Genomic DNA, 18,620 nt, shown 5'->3' on the forward strand with positions numbered 1-18,620 from the left:
AATGTTACGTCTCTACAGAAATGTCAGGGTATTAAAGTGGGTGTCTGAGAAAACAGAAAGTTGCAGTCTGAAATGATGACTAAGCCACTGCCAGTTGTCACAGAACGTGTGAGGAGCGTGTGTGAGCAGAGAGAGGTGGAGCTGCACTCCTGGGTGGCAGGCAGTGGTGGGCATGGCACTCATCCAGGCCTTCCTTCCAGAGGCTCTCCTGCAGCACCTCGTCCTCCACTCGCCACCTCTCCAATCATATGTCCAGGCTTGCCCTCCTTGTTGGGACGGCAGTTCCACCAGGGCAGTGAGGTAGGTGGTTGAGATTCCTGCTGGAGTGCACACCCTGTATCACCCCCTCCCCTTGAGTGAGACCTGTGAACAGGATGTAGTGTATGACAAAGGGGAGGGATTCTGCAGATATAATTAAGGTCCCAAATCAGTTGATTTCGAGTTACTCAAAAGGGAGATCACCCCAGGTGGGCCTGACCTAATCAGGTAACCCTTTAAAAGTGGGTCTAGAAGTCAGACTTGAAACAGCAGAAACACTTTCTTGTTGGTCTTGAAGATGCAAACTGGTGCATTGTGGAGAAGGCCACGTGGCAGGGATCTGTGGCGGTCTCCGGTTGCTGAGGGCCTCAGTCCTGTAACTGCAAGCAACTAGGTTCTGCCAACACCCAGTGAGCCTGGAAGAGGACTCTGGGCCTCAGGTGAGATCACAGCTCTGGCCAGTATCTTGACTGTGGTCAGTGAGACCCTGAGCAGAGGACCCAACTGAGCCATGCCCCCTGCCCCACAGAAACTGTGAAATAATAAATGCGTGTCATTTTACTCTGCTATGTTTGTGGTAATTTGTTATGCAGCAGTAGACAGTTTATGCAGGCGGGGTCGCTTTGACTGCCTTGGTCATTGCTGTGTCCTAATACCAGGACCAGGGTCTGGCCCAAGTAGATAGTCAATACATGATGTGTGTTTAATGAGTAAATGGATGGATGGATGACGGACAGACAGGAACGCACGTGTGCTCTATCCAAGCATGGGGTGTTGTACGTGCCCTAGCAAGCTATGGGGTTCCAGCCGCCTGGGAGCTCCATGGGAGGCCCACTGTGATGGGACTCCTAACAGATACTGATATGACCGAGGTCCCATTTGCCTGGGTCCAGGATGAGGGGCTGCTGTGGGTGTGTGTCTGCAGTGTTGCATTAAGGTCTGCGTGCTGGGATTTAAAAGAGGCCCTGCAGTCTGAGAGTATCATGAGGGGATCACCAGATGAGCTTAGGGCTCATCTCAAGATGTGGCAAAGGCCACTTCTGGACTCAAGGATGGGAGGCTAGGGGTTGGGGGCAGGACACAGTGGCATTGGACTTCCTGGGTAGGGTTTGGCCTGCTGCGGATACCAATCTTGGTTCTACCAGGAGCTGTGTAAAATCTTCTGATGGCCTCCCAATGCCTTGGAATAAAATCTAGCTCCTTCCACATATGTGTCAGGCTGACATGCTTTGGCCTGGCCTTTGGATCTGGCCTCAGTTTGGGGCACTGGCCCCTTCTCTCACTTGGCTCTGGGATGCTGGCCTTGTCTCTGCGCCCCAACATACCAAGCTCCAACCTGCCTGGCTGTTGCCTCTGCCTGGATGCTAGCCTCCAGCTCTTCTCTGAGACGGCCCCTTGCACCTCACCTCCCCAGAGGTGTCTCCTGGGCTCCTTATGTCTGAAGATACCTCCGCCCACTCGCCTACCCACCTGGACACTTTTTATCACCTGCTTTGTCTCCCGGCACAGCACTTATCACTCGCTGAAGTAACCAGGTGTACTCATTTATGTACTTGCTTATTGGCTGCCTCAGCTGCTAGAATGTGAGCCGTGAGCTTGTTTGCCTACTCCTGTATCTCCAGCAGCTTAGTACAATGTGCTCTGTACACAGTAGATGCTCAAATAACTTTTTGTGGAATAGAGCCGTTTTTCCTTCTGTCTTCATTTCTCTCCATCTCAACAGTTCATCTCATTCTCCATGACCTCAGAGAGGGAACTCCCGAAACATTTTCAAAAGTGAACTGTGACCATCATTGGAGAGAAGGAGATTGAATGAAGTCTGATGAAAATGGGAACAGGGCACATTGCAAAGCAGGGCTAGAGAGCATGTGGAGGTTAATATTCCCCAGGGCACTGGGTACCAGCCCCCATGTTTCCCTGACCTGCGCTCAACCCACAGCTCTCTGGGAGGTCTTGGGGAAACCAGCTCAAATCCCTTCTTGTGTAATGCTGTAAAGATACAGGAAAACAAATGATGTGGATAGTTACTTGGAGTTTATTACATAGGAATTTAATTTATACCAAAAAGATACTGTTCCTGCCCTCAAGGTCCTTGTGAAATGACAGGTGAAATGGGACCATGATGGAACATATCTCAGAAAGCTTGGGATGGAAAATACTGAGGACTTCACTGCTGCTAATCGTGTCATTCATTCTCTGCACCAAGAGTCTTCAACGGACGGTGATATCTTGTTTTTTTGCCAGTGTTCTTGGATAGTCTCATTTAGACATTGAATGAGACACACAGTGATGCTTGGTAATTTTTCATGACCAGATATATTAGGGAAGAAAACAGGAATCTCTCTGATTATCTCAAGTAGGAAGAGATTTGATAAAGATGTGCTTCTAAAACCACCGGAAAGGCTGGAGGCATGAAGGTCAGGGTAACGGCCTGGCTCTCAGGCATGCTTCTGGCTTTCAGAGTCGAGACCTTGCTAGAAACCACCAGCAATGACTCCATTTGCCCCCAGCACATAGCCGGGTATTCTGCAGGCCGCAGCAAGAGTTCCTATCTGCAGAGCCCGCACGTTTGCCCACTGCTGTCAGAGGAGCAATGATCAGGCTTCTGCCTTTTATATACTGGGCAGCATCCAAGAGGTTCCGGAAAATGTAGTTTCCAGGTTTCTAGCCCCTGTGAATCAGGGGAGAACATACAAGAGGGGGTAAAGGTGCTGTGGTGCCAGCAGACAGCATGGGGTCAAGAAAACCACAGAGAGTCCATCACAAACCAATGTGTGCTTCGTCCCAGAAATGCAGTTACCTCCAATCTTTAGGCTCACAGACTAAGTACCCATTAATTCCTCTGGTCTCGTAACTGTGGGAAACTGGTGCCAGGGAAACGAGCGTCAACCCCGCTGAAGCATCAAGGAGCTCAAGACCAGCACATGATTCCTCGTGTTAGATCAGATTCCCCAGCCTCAGCCTCACCCAGTATCCTCGGCCCCATCGAGCCATCCCTGCATGACTGGAGGAGAAATGGCAGTGGCCACAGAGAGAGGAGGAGCATGGATGAGAAAACAGGTCCACACAGAGACTGCAGGTACAAAGGGAACACAGCCAGTAGCTCTCTGCGGCAATTAGAGCGGTCCAAAGAAAGTGACTCTCAGGTGAAGCAGGCTTGAGGGCACCCTGTGAAGTTTCAGAGGCGTGATCTAGAGCTGTGCTGGTGAGCGTGTGCGTGGATACACGTGCACGTGCACGCGCTTTAAGTAAAATAACAAGCAGAGTGAAATAAAGGGAGCGCCTTAGCCCTGGCGGCCAAGCCCCATCCTTCAGCCCTCGAACAGATCTGTTCCTGGGGGTCGGTCTCTGTTGCTTGTTCACTCCTGGTTTAGGGTCTGCCTGCCTCCTGAGAACCTGGGACGTGGCTCTGATGGAAGTTGGGAAGGAATTTATGTTGCAGCCCGGTCCCTGCAGCACAGGGCTGGCTCCTGTAAGCACGAGGCCCTGACCTAACACAGGCGTCAGGGAGGCCTTGAACATCTTTCCATTCAAGTTCAGATTGGTTCAAACACGGGAGCTCCCTTTCCCTGTGCGGGGACTCACCCACAAGCATGAGTTTCTGCTTTGAGGTTGGAGGCTGGGCCAGGTGAGGTGCAGGGACGCTGCTGCCTCAACCGTGGGAGGGATTCCAGGGGGAAAGGCTGCAGCGGGGACAGGGCGAGCCCGGGAGCCTCCCCTGGGGGTCCAGGAGGGGTTTCCAGGATCAGTTCCACCGAGCAACCTTCTCTGGAGGAAAGTCATATTACTGCTGAGCACAGTGGTGGATGCAGGGCAGAGAGAGCCTCCGAGGTTGAGGGTCAAAGCCATGCCCCAGGTATGGGCCCCCCACTCTCCACCCCGCATGTGAATTTGACTGTCCGACCGGAAAGAGCCGAGGTTCCAGTATGAAGGCCTCAGGCAGGAGAATTCTCTCCTCCTTGGGGGAGGGTCAGCCTTTCATTCTATTCAGGTCTTCCATGGGCTGGGGGAGGCCTACCCACACCGGGGAGGGCAAGCTGCTTTACTCAGTGCACTGATTTAAATGTTAATCTCATCCCAAAGCACTTTCACAGACACATGCAGAATAATGTTTGACCAAATATCTGGGCACCCTGCGGCCCAGTCAAGTTGACCTGTAAGGTTAACCATAGCCGTGCTTAGGGCAGGAATTAGAGATGCCGAGGATTTTGTCTGGGTGGACACTGGGTTTCTCCTTTACTGAGCACCAGATCCTCAGCCCTCTCATCTGTAAGACCCATGAAATGCGAAACATTCTGCACTGCCGGCCAGACCTGGTGACTGACAGAGCAGGTGCTCAAGGATGAAAGGGAAGGGCTTCCTGGTTTCTTTTGTGTCCAGGTGGGTCAGGCCTGACCTCTATGTGGTCTGAGTTGGGGGTCACAGTACAGAGCATGAAGGCGGCAGCTCTGCAGACTCTGAGGAATGTCAGCTCTCAGGTCCGACAGCAAGCCACGGCCACCCCCGGCCCTGAGCCCCATCAGCCCCCAGACCGCTTAGCCCCAGCTGGTTCAGGACTTGCCTACCACCCCACTCCCATCTGCACCGCTTGCCCACAGCCAGTCGTGTAGCAGCTCTGGGAGCCAAGACGTTGTTGTAGCAGCCGGGCCTGGGCAGCACAGGGCAAGAACCGGGTTTGGGGGCCCAGCCTGACAGTCCGACTCAAGTAGGCAATTGCCTGAGTAATGTAGCAATAAACGAAACACACTCAAGGGCTTCTCCCTTCCTCCCTCCCTCCCTCTCTCCCTCTCTCTTTCTCTCCCTCCCTTCCTTCCCTCTTTCTCTCTTTCTTTCTTTTTCTTTCCAGCAAGGGGAAAAGATGTTTCTTTCAACCTCGACTGACAACAGAACTGGGTTTTCAATTGCTCCTTCAATTGTTGTAGCAGCCGGTTGGGAAATAAAACATCTTTCATTTAGGTAAATAAGCAAAAAAAAAAAAAGGCAGAAAATTAATAACCAGAAAGATACACTCATTTTATGATCCTATTTCTGAAACAAAACAAAGCGTGGGCTCTGTAAAAGGCAGGCTTGTGTGGTAGAGATGTGAGGGGGGGAGCTGGGAGCTGGGCCGGGCCAGGCGTGGCAGAGTCCAGGCTGATTGCTGGCCCCGGGGGAGTGGACCCCAACCTCATCCACTCCCCGTCCGGGTCTCTGCTCTCAGCCAGCCAGGGTGGGGCTCAAGTCTTTGAAGGCCTGGGGTGGGCCTCCCCCGCAGAGCCAGCCCTACGTACGTATCTCTGTGACCTAATCTCACCCCCAGGACTGTTTTCCTTGGAATGTGGTCCCTGTGAGGTCGCTCTTGCACAGAAGGCTCTTGAAGCTCTCCTCCGCCTGTATGTCCAGGCACCTCCACCCACGGCCTGTTTCTGGCACAGTTTCTCAGGCCCATCTCCTGCTCAGGACACATCACTGACATTCAGGACTGAGCAGCCATTGACGTGTATTAGCTCATTTAAACCTCATGACAACTCTGCCTGGTGGATGCTGGATTTGTTGTACCCATTTTACAGATGAGGACGATGAGGCACAAAGGGTGCCCAGAGTCCACAGGTAAAGGCAGAGCTGAACTCCAAACCCAAGCATCGGGCTCTGGCTAGAGGTGGCCAGCTACAGGGTCAGGGGCAGAGGCCCTGAGCAAATTTGAATAAAAAATTAATAAAAAAATTAAAATGAAGGAATCTCAAAGTAAAATTAAAACACTGAGTTATATTTGAGATGATTGCTTTAAAAAATCTTGACACCTTGAGTACACAGCATCCCTGTGCATGGCAACGGTGCCAGTCACGGGACAATAAAGGGGTTGACAGAGGTAACGTGACTGCCAGGGATGTGGTCCCGGGATGCCCCCGAGGTAGTAGTTACTCGATGATTGCCTTTGCTTCCAGGGCTGTCTGCATGCTTCCATCGTCCTCAGGAGGTAGCAGGGAAATTCCCAGCTTCCTGTAGCCGCTGCCGTTCCAGCCACCACCTGCACCCTCCACGCCCAGCTTGTCCTAAGCTGCAGTCAGGCAGGACCTACCTCGGTAACCGAGCACACCACCGCCCTTCCCTGCCCTCACACCTTTCCCGGTGTGGAACTCTCCCTCACCCCTTAACCACCTCCTCTTTCTCTCTTCCAGTGACCATCAGTGTATGATGAAATTCCACCCACCCTCAAGTCCTGCTGGAGTTCTAGCCCCTTCCTGACTCTGTCTGAGGGTGTCAGCCCCCGGTGATGTTTTTCTCTGGTGACTTGGCCTGTGATCTGGAGATGATCACTCTGCCGGGGTTGTCATCTCCTGGAGGTCAGGGAGCTCGTCTGGCACGTCCATGCTCCCTGCAGGGCTCAGCAAAGGGCCCCCCGACCCCGCACACAGGTGCTGACTGGCCGGTGGCCCTGGGATCAGTCCACTGGGAACTTGTCATTTGGCAGAAGTCCTCAGAATTGAGACCCTGTGCTCAGCCTTGGACGGGCGCTGTGGAGAGATGTAAATGGGGGATCCGTCCTCAGAGGGGAGGGTAAGATACTTGCTCCAGTACCTCCGATAGAGGTATTGGCTCCTCTGCATGGAAGCTGGGGTACATCGGGGCCTGTTCTCTGATGGCAGGATGCCAGGGTGGGCTATGTTGGGCATTCTGCGGGGAATGGGGGCTCCCACCTTCTTGACACTGACCACCTGGCACGCCTCCCTGGTCTGAGTGCCTGGGTGCTCGGCTTAGGGTCCTTCTTCACCACCTCAGGAGGCCTGGTGGGTGCCGTCTCCCCTGGAGCTGTCCCGGGAGCACCCCCTTCCCTTGCTCTCAGCTCACCGAGGTCCCGCCAGATTTTGGGGGTCCCCACAGTTTCCCACAAGAACCCCAAGTCCTGCATGTGGACCAGGCCATCCAGGAGACAGGAGGGCATGTGCACCAGGGGACAGCACACATGCCCCCTCTGAAGGAAGTACTGGGGGAGGGGTGTCCCAAATTCAAAAGGCTCCAGGCTCCAAGCACCAAAACCAATGAGTGAGATGGGCCATGTATGACAAGTGGTCTTGGTTTGTTCTCCTGACCTTTTTCTTAACGAAATTTTAAAATTTTGCCTAATTTTTGATTTACGGGAAAGTTGCAAAGATAATACAGAATGTTCCCATGCTCTTCACCTAGCTTCCCCTTAACATTAGCGACTTACATTCCCCGGGTACATTGGTCAGAGCAAAGGCACCAAGGTTGGTCTCTTACTATTACTGAACCTCAGATTTTATTTGGATTTCACCAGTTCCCCCATTAACACCCTTTTTTCTGACCCAGGACCCAGTCCAGGATTCTACATTGAATTTAGGCATTGTGTCTCCTTTCCTCACCTCTGGTCTGTGACAGCGTCTTGTGTTTCTTGTGACTTTCTCTCGGTGAGTGCTGGCCAGGGATGCAGAATGTTCTCCCCACTTTCGGTAGAAACAGGAGGTAGACTCAGAAAAATCCTGTTTTTTTTTTCCCCCCAAATATAGTATATTTTCATGTGGAATTTCCTAATTTTTTTTTCATTTAAAAAATTTTTTATTGAAGTATAGTTGATTTACAAGGTTGTGTTAATTGCCTCTGGACTGCAAAGTGACTCAAGTTATACATATATATATTCTCTTTCAGATTCTTTTCCATTATGGTTTGTCACAGGATATTGAATATAGTTCCGTGTGCTCTACAGTAGGACCTTATTGTTTGAACTTCCTAATTTTTTAATGTTACTAGTTTATAAATGCTGGTTACTACTAGTCAGCACCTCCAACTCTAGGAGGTAGGATTAGCATCAAGTCTATGGGAATGCTGCCTTCTGAGCCTGTGCACAGGTGTCAGGGAAGGCTCTGGAACGAAACCTAATTTAGCACAGGGAACTCTACTCAATGCTCTGTGGTCACCTAAATGGGACGGAAATCTAAAAAAGAGGGGATAGCTGTATACACGTAACTGATTCACTTTGCTGTACAGCAGAAACTAACACAATGTTGCAAAGCAACTACACTCCAATAAAAATTAAAAAAAAAAAAAAGGAAAAACAACCCAGGTACAAGTCAAAGCAGATACATCTGCAAGCCCTACTCAGCCATGTGGCTCTGGCCCATGTGGTTCAAAGATGAAGGGTCTTCCCTGGCGGCCCAGAACCATGGATTTGGAAAGAGCAACCTTTTAGTTTTTGTGTAGCTCCCTCTCACTCTTTGCTACTGCTTAATGCTGAATCCCATCCTTTGATCTGTGCTGGCCCAGGGCTCGGAAACAAGTCAGCAAAGCCATGTCAGTGTTGCAAACAGGGTGCAGCGCCATTTTCCTGTGGTGTTCCAGGCTTTATCTGACCCCGGTGACCTTGATCAGGAAACCTTGTGCTGAGATGCTTTTCCTCAGATGTGGGTTGAGCAGGTGAGTGTCTTCTGGGTTTATAATGAACTTCAGTCCCTCAGGGCTAGAGTCTGTTTGGAAAACAATCCTGTCCAGGACTGGCCCAAGAGAGACTTACTCTTAGAAAATACCAGTGGATGTGTTTCTGAGCAGTCAGTCTGCTAGACTGTCTGCCCTCCCCGGCCACAGCTGGAGTCCAGATTCCTCCAGTACCAGCCACTGCCGGCCCCTGTAAACAGGGCATTAGGTACGGTGCTTGGCAGATCTCCACTCCAGCCACTGCCATCCTCTCCTCTTTACAGATGAAGCCTAGGGAGAGTTAGTCACTGCGTCAAGATCAGGTAGCTGCTTAGCCTCAGACCTGAGGTTTGCCCCCAGCCCACTAGGTTAGGATCCAGACCCATCACCTCTGCGCAGTGCCCGAGATCCTGGCTGTTGTAATGGGAGAATGGCAAGTCTGCTTAGGGGAACGTGTGTGAGGTCTGGAAGGAGGTGGCGTTTGGATGAACATCTGGGGAAGGGTTAACAGGATTTGTAGGTGATTTCCCAGGATGTACCCAGGTTTAATTGTGTGAGACCCATCCCACAGAGGGGTATATATATATAGAGCTCGGGAGCTTAGATTCCCACTTCTGGGGTCACTGGTACCAGCCAAAGTTCAGAGAAAACAGCAAGACTCAACGTTTCTGCAAAACACCAGCTACTAAAAGACCCCTCTATTGGTAGATTTCCCTGCTCCCCACTGCAGCTTCTTGGGGCGAATGCTGGGGAGAGAAGAATTTTTTGTGTTTGTAGACTTGTCACACGACACATCCCAGCGGGGCTCTGGGGCTGTTTGAAAACCCTCAGCTGCGTCTGAGGAGGAAGACGAGCCCTGCATGATCTGGTCGGAAGCCTGAAGGTAGTGTTTTGTGGGTCATTCAGAGCTCCGCACGGCCCGGAGATAGTTTTCAGTGGGAGCCACATTTCCAGGCCTCACGGCATGCTGCAGCAATGTTACAATTGTTTTCCCCCTTATCTACATAAACAACATAACTTCGTCAGAAAATTGAAAATCTGCACTTTGTCCCATCAGCTAAAATGGGCTGTCAGATAAGCCTCTTTTTTTTCCCTCTCTTGCATCCGATGAATGATGTAAATGGTTTTTGGCTTTGGAGTTTTTTTGCCAGGCACTAGAGTAAATGATCAGAGTAGTAACATCTTTAACCTTATCTATCATACTGAAACATTTTTTCTGCCTCCAATAAAACATGTCAGAGTCGATTAAGGACATTTTTCAATGAGGTATAATTCACAGATTTTAGTAGCGAATCCAAGAGCACTGAAGTATTAAAGAGGCTGTGAATAGTTAATTACGGATATGTTACCATCCTACCTTTTGCCTGAATTCCCTGAACGCTTTGGAGCTCTGCTCTGAAAATGCGCGGGGTCGGAGGAACAGCAGGTACGATGGCCGGGGCTGTGTCACATCGTATCTGGTGACAGGGCTGTGAAAGATACAGCGGCTCAGTACGTTTGGCGGTGCTTATCTGGTACATGAGTGCACATTACTTCCCAAAGACCGGGATCACTTTGGACAGTATCATTAAATGTCACGTCATTACCTGTTATGGAGCAGTGCTTTAGCTTCAAGGGCCTCTTGGGACACGTGCAACAGTCAGAAGAATGATGGGCAAAGATGGAGCCGGCATTAAATTTTCAATGGAAGCAGTATTGGCTTTGACTTTTCAGAAGCCTTATCTGTTAGATGGTGTTTGTCACTGGGCCGCGGAGCTGTGGATGTTCGTCAGTTGAAAGTTGCAGGCAGTTGAACGATATGGACAGGTGAAGGCTCCGTGGGGACCGGGCCGGCTCGCGGAGAGCTGGAGGGGGTAAATTGAAGGTTTATTTATCCCATTCGCTGTCAAGGTCAGCTTGCTAGAGAGCTGTCCTATGGATGCTTACAAATGCCAAAATCCTGGCAAATTGTCGGAAAGAGCCTCCAAATCACTGACCTTTGTACAGCTCCCATCAACGTGCCTGTGTCTCTGAGCGGGGTCCTTAGAGGGAGTTAAATGGTTGGTAAAATGAGGCTTATGCTGTTGCTGTAATGTCAGCCGAGCTGCTATGTATTTTTTATTTTTGTGTTTTCAGCAACAAGGATGAAGTTAAAGGTATGAGTGATGAAAGAGGGATGTGAGGGGCTGTGCACAATAATTATACTGGTGTGGGTTTTGGCAAATGAGCCGGTCTGGATTTCTGCAGTTGAGGGTGTTTCGAGCTTCAAGTCAGAGGCAGGTATGTCAGGGTCTCCATTGTTCTGTCCTTGTTGGAACGGGGAATTTCCACGTTCCTTTGTCCTTTTCCCCACCCACGGCCCCTGATGTAGGGTCTCATGGCTGTTCTGAGTGATGGGCTCTCTCGCCATGGACCTCTGGTCTGACTTTGCCAGGACAGCTAATTTAAGGAGCCAGGACAGAGCCAATCATGTTGCCTTCCTTTGGTTGAGGGTGGGAATTTACTAAGCAACGTCGCAGTGATACAGACACCAAACATCGAGATAATTGCCCGGCCATTGAGGAAGAGCCACACCACAAAATATTGTGTATCCATTAAAAAGAAGGCACTAGGCAAATACCTGTTGAATTGAAGCGCTATCCATGGATCCTAAGAGAGATGAGTGCGCGAATCCTATGATCAGATTTACAAAAGAATAAAACCACCTTCCACCCAGGGGTGCCAGATAAAATACAGGATGCTTAATATATTTCAATTTCAGACAAATGGGAAATAATTAAAACATAGTTAAAAATTATTTGTTGTTTATTTGAAGTTCAAATTTAACTGGAAGTCCTGTGATTTCATTTGCTGAATCTGGCAACGGTCTCTTTCCGCCACCCCCCGCCCACCGGTTATGACTTATGTCTGTCTGTACATGATACGTGTGTGTATTTATATGTATGTGTAAGCATGTGTATTTATATGTAGTTACATAGGCATGGAGTAAATAAAGAAGCACACATTCTAGATAATTAACAAGGGTTTTCTGGAAAGGGCTGCATAGGGGTTGATAGGAGAGTGTGTGGTGGAGGAAGCAGGTGAAGAGAGGAAACAGAGGGTGAGGGGAAAAAGGAAAAGCCCACAGGTGTTGGGTCACGCCTTCACCTGTTCACTCTACAAACGGTTGTCCAGACTTTCTGTGTCAGGGCCTGGGCTGGACACCTGGGATTCCGAGAGGATGTGGCCAGGGGCTCCCCTTCTGGTGGGGAAGGCAGACAGGGAACAGGCATGCGTTGTCTGGGTGAGGGCTGCCATGCGAGGGCTGCACAGCTCACGGGAGGGGTCTCTGCTCTGCTCGGGGCTGGATGGTCAGCAATTCCTCTTCTGTAGTTCGTTTGGAATAAAAAATAAAACCCTGCCTCTTATGGGGCCTGCTTTCACTCTCTGGGAGTAGCTTCTGGTCTCATCTTTCTCCTTAGCCCCCATGAGCTCAGGCGGGATCCAGATGGCCTCCCAGTGCATGTTTGGGGACCTGGGAGGGGTGAGAGGGAGCCGCCATTGGGGGGTGCTGCGTTCCATCTCTGTTCAAGGTACACGGCCGTCGCTGCGGGGACCGTGCATCCACTCTTCACAAGACCATTCAAAACCCTCTTCTTATTTCCAAATTCAATTAAAGAGCTGTTAATATGTCCCAGGTTTGTTGTAATGAGCCCATAACGGAAACTGACATTATTATCATTTCAAACAAAACAAAAACGCTTCATCTTCTGTTTCCTCAGGGAAACCCCCAACTTCCCGAGCCCGGCCCCTAGCTGGCCGGGATGCTGGGAGGCGCGTCTGAGTTTTTCCTCTGCAAATACGAAGGGTTCTGCGGAGGGTCCTCTCTTCCTGCTCCACGCTACTCCCTTTGGTCAAACAAGACTTGGATAATCATGGTTCTGGAATGTTCTGTCTATGGCCGACGTTTGAATTCCTTTTAGGGGAGGAGCAATTGCACAGAGACTGGTGAACAGGAATTTTCTGTGTCCTTGTGTGGCCCAGAACTCTGATGTTCTGTGGCCTGGAGTATCAGCTTCTCTTGATGCAAACTTTTCGAGGCGCCGTCATCCATTCTCTGGAGAAGGAAGAAACCTGCTACCCAGCCAGGTAGCAATGTAGAAAGAGAAGGAGCATGGAGTGATGGTGGTGAGAGGGGATCAGGAGAGAGGGCAGAGAGGGTGACCTGGGGATCCCTAACCTTCAGCCAGGGTGGGGTGTGTCCAGATGGGCTCACCCATCAGACCCAAGAACTCACTGGATTTTGTGGACGGAGCACTGCAGGAGAGGCCGCAATGTGAATAGTAGTGGGTCTAAACCGAGGGCAGGGGATGGCGCAGTACCTGAGGGAGGTGCACGTTGACCTTGCTTAATTTTCTGACAACCCACAGACATCGGTGGTGACAGCCTCAGTATTTTCAGCTTAGGACAGTAGGTCACTGAGAGAGGTCATATCATTTGCCAAACCTTGAGAAAAAGCTAGTGAGTGGTTGAACTTGAGCTCGAAGATCTTGTGTTGAAAATTTTCTCCAGGCGGCTGAGAGATGTGAGGATTTGCAGAGTATTCACCCAGCAGGTGTCCCTGGGAGCTGTGAGCTCCTCCGCAGGTGACCCCGGGCCTCCTCTTCATGCATAAGCTACCCCCTTTCCTGGCCTCTTGGGTCCTCGGCAGCTTCAACACGTACTGTGGCTTCCCTTGTATGTCCTTCTCTGTATCCTGAACATCTTCCCTTCTGAAAGGGCATCGTGTTCCAGAGTCTCGCCTGGAAGCTCTCACACGCCCTGGAGCCCCTTGGCGCTCACCCTGATTTGGGCTGCGTGTCAGTGCTGATGAGGCTGCGAGTCTGAGCGCGGCCACGCTGAGAGCTATAGCACTTCCCACGTGCCCCGGGGTCCATGCAGCGGCTGCGCAGTACGTCTTGGCCCGGGCCCTGAAGCCAGTGCACAGCCTCTTTCTAAAGCCTGTTTTCCAAAAGGATCTGGTGCTTGGAGGCCTGGCTGCAAGACCCCATCAGCAATGTCTGGGCAGGGCATTCTGCTGCCTTGTAATGGAGTGAGTGCAAATTTCCTCATTTCTTCCATAAACTGCCCAGCCCCAGGGGCTCAGCAGCTCCCACCATGTAGGTCTGGAGGCCTCCATTGCCCTGACCATCACAAAGTGGAGAGTGACCCGTGCGCTCTGCATGGAGCCCATCGGCTTTGCCCTGGCTCACTCCCAGCTGCCTGAGCTACGTTTCTCATGCTGCTTTACAAACTCCTAGAAAGGGTGGACAGCCACAGATTGGTGATCTGTGATCCGTGCCCAGATGACAAAGAGGTCAAAATGTGCCTTTCCCCCGCTCACTCCTAAAGGTAGTTCTTTACCTATTAGCAGACATTGTCCCAGCCTCTGAATATAGTGGAAAAAGCAGACAAGATGCCTGCATTCATGGAGGTTATCGGCTTTGGGGGAGCAGATGATCAATGAATAAACAAATAAGATAACTTCAGACTTACTGTGGAGAAAAATACCTCGGTGAATATGGTGGTCAGCTCTATTTAGGCCTCGAGATCTGAAAGTCCAAGGGAGGCAACCAAGGGAACGCAAAAGAACATCCCTGACTCTGGCAAAGTCATGAGCAAAGGTCCTGGGGTGAGAGAAGCTAGCGTGAAGGAAGCTTAGGCAACACAGAGGCAGGTGGTTGGAGATGAGTCGGGCAGGCAGGCAGAACTGGGTTGTGTAGGTCTTGTCCCTGGAGCTATGGTCGAGTCGTATTTTCATCCCCAGCCGCTCTCAGAAGCCCAAAGAGTGTGTGTACATTCCTGTGGTCCCTGCAACTCTGCTGTGCTGCTCCCTTCCTGGGAAGATCTTCTCTCCTCTGCCTACTGAAATCTTACTCATCTGAGATGCCCCCTTGCCCCCAGAGGACCCATTTCTCTCTCCTCTGGGTCCCCATTGAACGCTGCACCCTGTTTGCAACACTGACATGGTCCTGGACAGGATTGTTTTCCAAACAGACTCTAGCCCTGAGGGACTGAAGTTCATTATAAACCCAGAAGACACTCACCTGCTCAACCCACATCTGAGGAAAAGCATCTCAGCACAAGGTTTCCTGATCAAGGTCACCGGGGTCAGATAAAGCCTGGAACACCACAGGAAAATGGCGCTGCACCCTGTTTGCAACACTGACATGGCTTTGCTGACTTGTTTCCGAGCCCTGGGCCAGGTCGTGTTCATCTGTGTGCCCCACGGTACCTGGAGCATGGCACGCCAGCACGTGCCTCGTTCAGAAATGAGTCTCTGCCCTGGGAGATGAGGCCAGAGCTAGGCTTCCCATGTCGCCTCGCTTTGGACGAGCCCTAAGGCTAGGGACCCGCGGGACCAGTTAGGCGTCTGTGCCAGTTATTTTTAGCTTTGAGTGAGCTGCTGCGTAAGTGATGGCTCAGATGGGCGAGCAAAGGGAGAAGGCTGTGGACATTGGCAACATCCCAGGTTGTGGGCACAGCATCTTTGAGGACCTCTCGGCAGGGCTGCAGAAACCAGAGCTGTCGTTAGAACAGCCGATGGTGAGGTGCGTCTTTCTCACCATGGGCGATAAAAATTCATTAGTCCTTGAGCAGGAATTGCTAGTGGGGGCAGCTTCTTTCTTTTTTTTTTATGTATACATATATCCCCATATCCCCTCCCTCTTATGTCTCCCTCCCAACCTCCCTATCTCACCCCTCTAGGTGGTCACAAAGCACCAAGCTGTTCTCCCTGTGCTATGCGGCTGCTTCCCACTAGCTATCTATTTTACATTTGGTAGTGTATATATGTCCATGCCACTCTCTCACTTCGTCCCAGCTTACCCTTCCCCCTCCCCATGTCCTTAAGTCCATTCTCTACATCTGCGTCTTTATTCCTGACAGGACTAAAGAGGCAGCTTCTTGTAGGTTAATGCATGCCGTGTGGAGCCCTCTGTCCCTGCTGACAGGCCCCAGACCCCTGAGCAGGCCCCTGGCCTGAAGTGGGGTTTCTGCAGGGTGGGGTTTCTGTTTGACTGATTGATGGCTGGCCTGGGCCATCTAGCTGGGAGACATCCCACAGAGCGGCTGCATGGTGTATTGTTTCCGTGAGAGCCACTTCCAATTACCTGGTACCCTTCATGAAACAAGGTCTGCCTGGGACCCTTCCTGTGTGACCCCCTCCCCACCCCAATGCCCTTGCTTTGGACAAGCTCAGCTCCAGCCCATGGCCAGGTTGCACATGGGTTCACCAGGAGGTATTTATTCTGCCAGAGCCCCCTGAGCACGTGGCCTGCTTTGACTGCCTGGGCCTAATGAGAACGGGGAAGCAGCACACTCAGCCCCCCTGAAGTCTGAGAGCCTTACATCCTCCTGGTACCCATGCTGCCTCTGCTTGGTTCCAAGGTCAGCCTTCTCCTCTGCACACCCCCACCCACTGGCTCAATGTCCTCTGGGCAGGATGCATGGACCAGGATGTTCTTTACTGCACATAGGTCTTTTCTCCCTCAAGAGACAAGAGGCAAGAGACAAGAGACAAGGAGATCTTTCTTCTCCTCGGGTGGCCTCCATCTCCTGCTCCCAACTTTGGTGGCAGGTGCAGTGAAATCCAATGACAGAGCACACATTATGGTTGTAACTATATGCCCTTAACTCATATTGGACCAACAGCTAACAGACTGTCCTTACTCGTGATGGGTGCCAATCAGCCCATGGTCAGGGGCAGGGAGGTGGTACTTGTCTCAGCTCCAGGGTGTGGGAAGGTCACGCACGTCCTCTCTCTGCCCCAGCAACCGACTTCTCGTGATGGCCGACAATCAGGACCAGGGTGCAGCGTGCTCCAGCCAGCTCTGAAACCCCAAGCCCAGCAGAAAACCTGGCACTGAGTCATTGCTGAAACACATGGTCCCGTGGCCTTTGAGAGGAGATTTTCTCCATCAGTAGCTGACTTTTCTTAAGGAGGCGAAACCGTGACCTTGACCTTGCGGCAGCGCCGTTGTCACCAGAGCTGCAAGGCCATGCTCGGGGCCGCCTACCTATGCCACACAAAGTTGCAAAAAGTCCCAGGAATATTTACAGTTGGTCTTTCAACAGCAGTGGATATGAATCAAAGGGCCATACCTCACATCATTAGTCCATAAATATGCAGTTTAGTTTTATTTGTCAAATAAAATAAGCTGAGATTGAACTGCCTGGTTGAAAGACACAGACATACTTACACCCATCTCCTTGCCCTGCCTCCTTGTCTATGCTTGTGTCTGCAGCCCTTCAGGAATGTTCTTTTCCCAGGTATGACTTCTCCTCCCTCCCTTGCTAGCTTTCCTGGGAAGAAGCATTCAGGCAGGTTTCCTTCCCCTCCCTCTTGAGGAAGCCAGCCGAATGCCCAACTGCCATTGAGGCCATTGGGTCGTGTTCCCCAGGGAAGGCACAGCTGGAACCCCCTCCCCTCTTCCCTAGTTAAGGGAGCCTTATTTTCATTCTATGAGAGGCACGGAGCCTGGGCTGGGCTGAGAGTCAGCTCTTCTGGGCGAGGGGGACAGTGCTGTGCTCCCCCGCGGGAACAGAGCGGGAGAGGGTCGTGGCTCGCCAGCTGGGAGGTCAAGCCGTCCCTCCCAGTCCAGACGGGTCTGTGTAAGCTGGTTAGAGCCTGGAATGCGAGCAGGAAGGCAGGAATATATTTCCCTAGGGATGTGGGACTTCAGATTGGGGGTGGGGGAGTGTGCCAGCCCGGTGTGCCCTGTTTCCGTCTGGCGCTGGGTACGAGACCCCTGGGGATGCCGGTGTACACTGGGTGTTGCCAGTGGAGAGGGGCCCCTTGTCCAGAGCTGGGTGTCACCATGGAGTGAGGAGGGTGGGTGGGTGAGGCCCGGAGCTCCCGATTAATAGGTGTGGCTGGGTGACAGCCCTGCTTCTCCATGGCACTGCGTGTACATCATGAGTCTCTGAAGAGAAGACCTGAACTTTATCTGACTTGGGTACTGCTCAGCTAGAGCCAAACACGTTCCGATCTGAACTTGAACAGTTGTTGGTAATTTTTAAAGCAGAAATATTAAAGACATCTTATCCTGTCAACATACAGTATCGCCAAGACTCAGTATATGAAGTCTGAACTTTATCTCAGAATGTCAGTGTTTTTGGCAGAAAAGGACTTTGACTTTCAAATCAGTGTTTGCTTTGTAGGCTCAGAGGCTGAGCTCTACCAGGGAGCTCCATCAAGGGTGAGGGATGGCAAAGGGGGACCCAGCGACTGTAATGTTCACCAGCCCCAGTTCCAGGGGCTGCTGGGTCACGTGTTGGAGTTGCTAAGTTTGCTTGTGCTTTTCCTTAGGTACCGTGTTTGCTTCTCCTTGTGTTCTTATGGCGACTATGGTAAAATAGTCACATCTAGATTTTAGGGGGGTGCCCACCGGCATCCTCTAACGTGCAGGACCCCAATACATAAATAAACCGTCATTTTCAGACTTTTTCTCATTGTGCCTCTTCAAGATATGTATGTTCATAGATGCCGCATTTGCTTAAACTAACCTGTGCTACATTTTTAAGAAGGAAGATGGTCATGCAATGAAATTGTACTTTTCCATTGTAATGCTCTGTCTTACAGGTACTTCAGATGCATAAGGCTTTTGCACTACAAGTTGATACAAGTGATAAATTGAACTGAGAATTCAGTCTTCTCAGGGATCCAGAAGCAAAATGGAATTGAGAAAATTATAAGAAGTGGAAAAAGGACCAAGGCTGTACCGGTCTGGCTTTGCCGATCAGTTAGCTGTGGCCTTAGCACGTGAGGTGTGTGGAATTGTTAAACGGCGATGGGAGGCGTTGGTTTGAATGGGGTTTGATAAGAGCAGACCAGTTTTGACATGCTTTGTCGGGATGGTTTTGGGACATGGGAGGGGCTGGCTTTTCTACTGCATGTCTCCCATGAAATCCTACCCTTTTGGCATCCTTGTGAGTTTTATCTTTTCAAGTGATGGTCA

This window comes from Physeter macrocephalus, chromosome 17 (genome assembly GCF_002837175.3).
Source record: "Physeter macrocephalus isolate SW-GA chromosome 17, ASM283717v5, whole genome shotgun sequence".
Taxonomy (NCBI): domain Eukaryota; kingdom Metazoa; phylum Chordata; class Mammalia; order Artiodactyla; family Physeteridae; genus Physeter; species Physeter macrocephalus.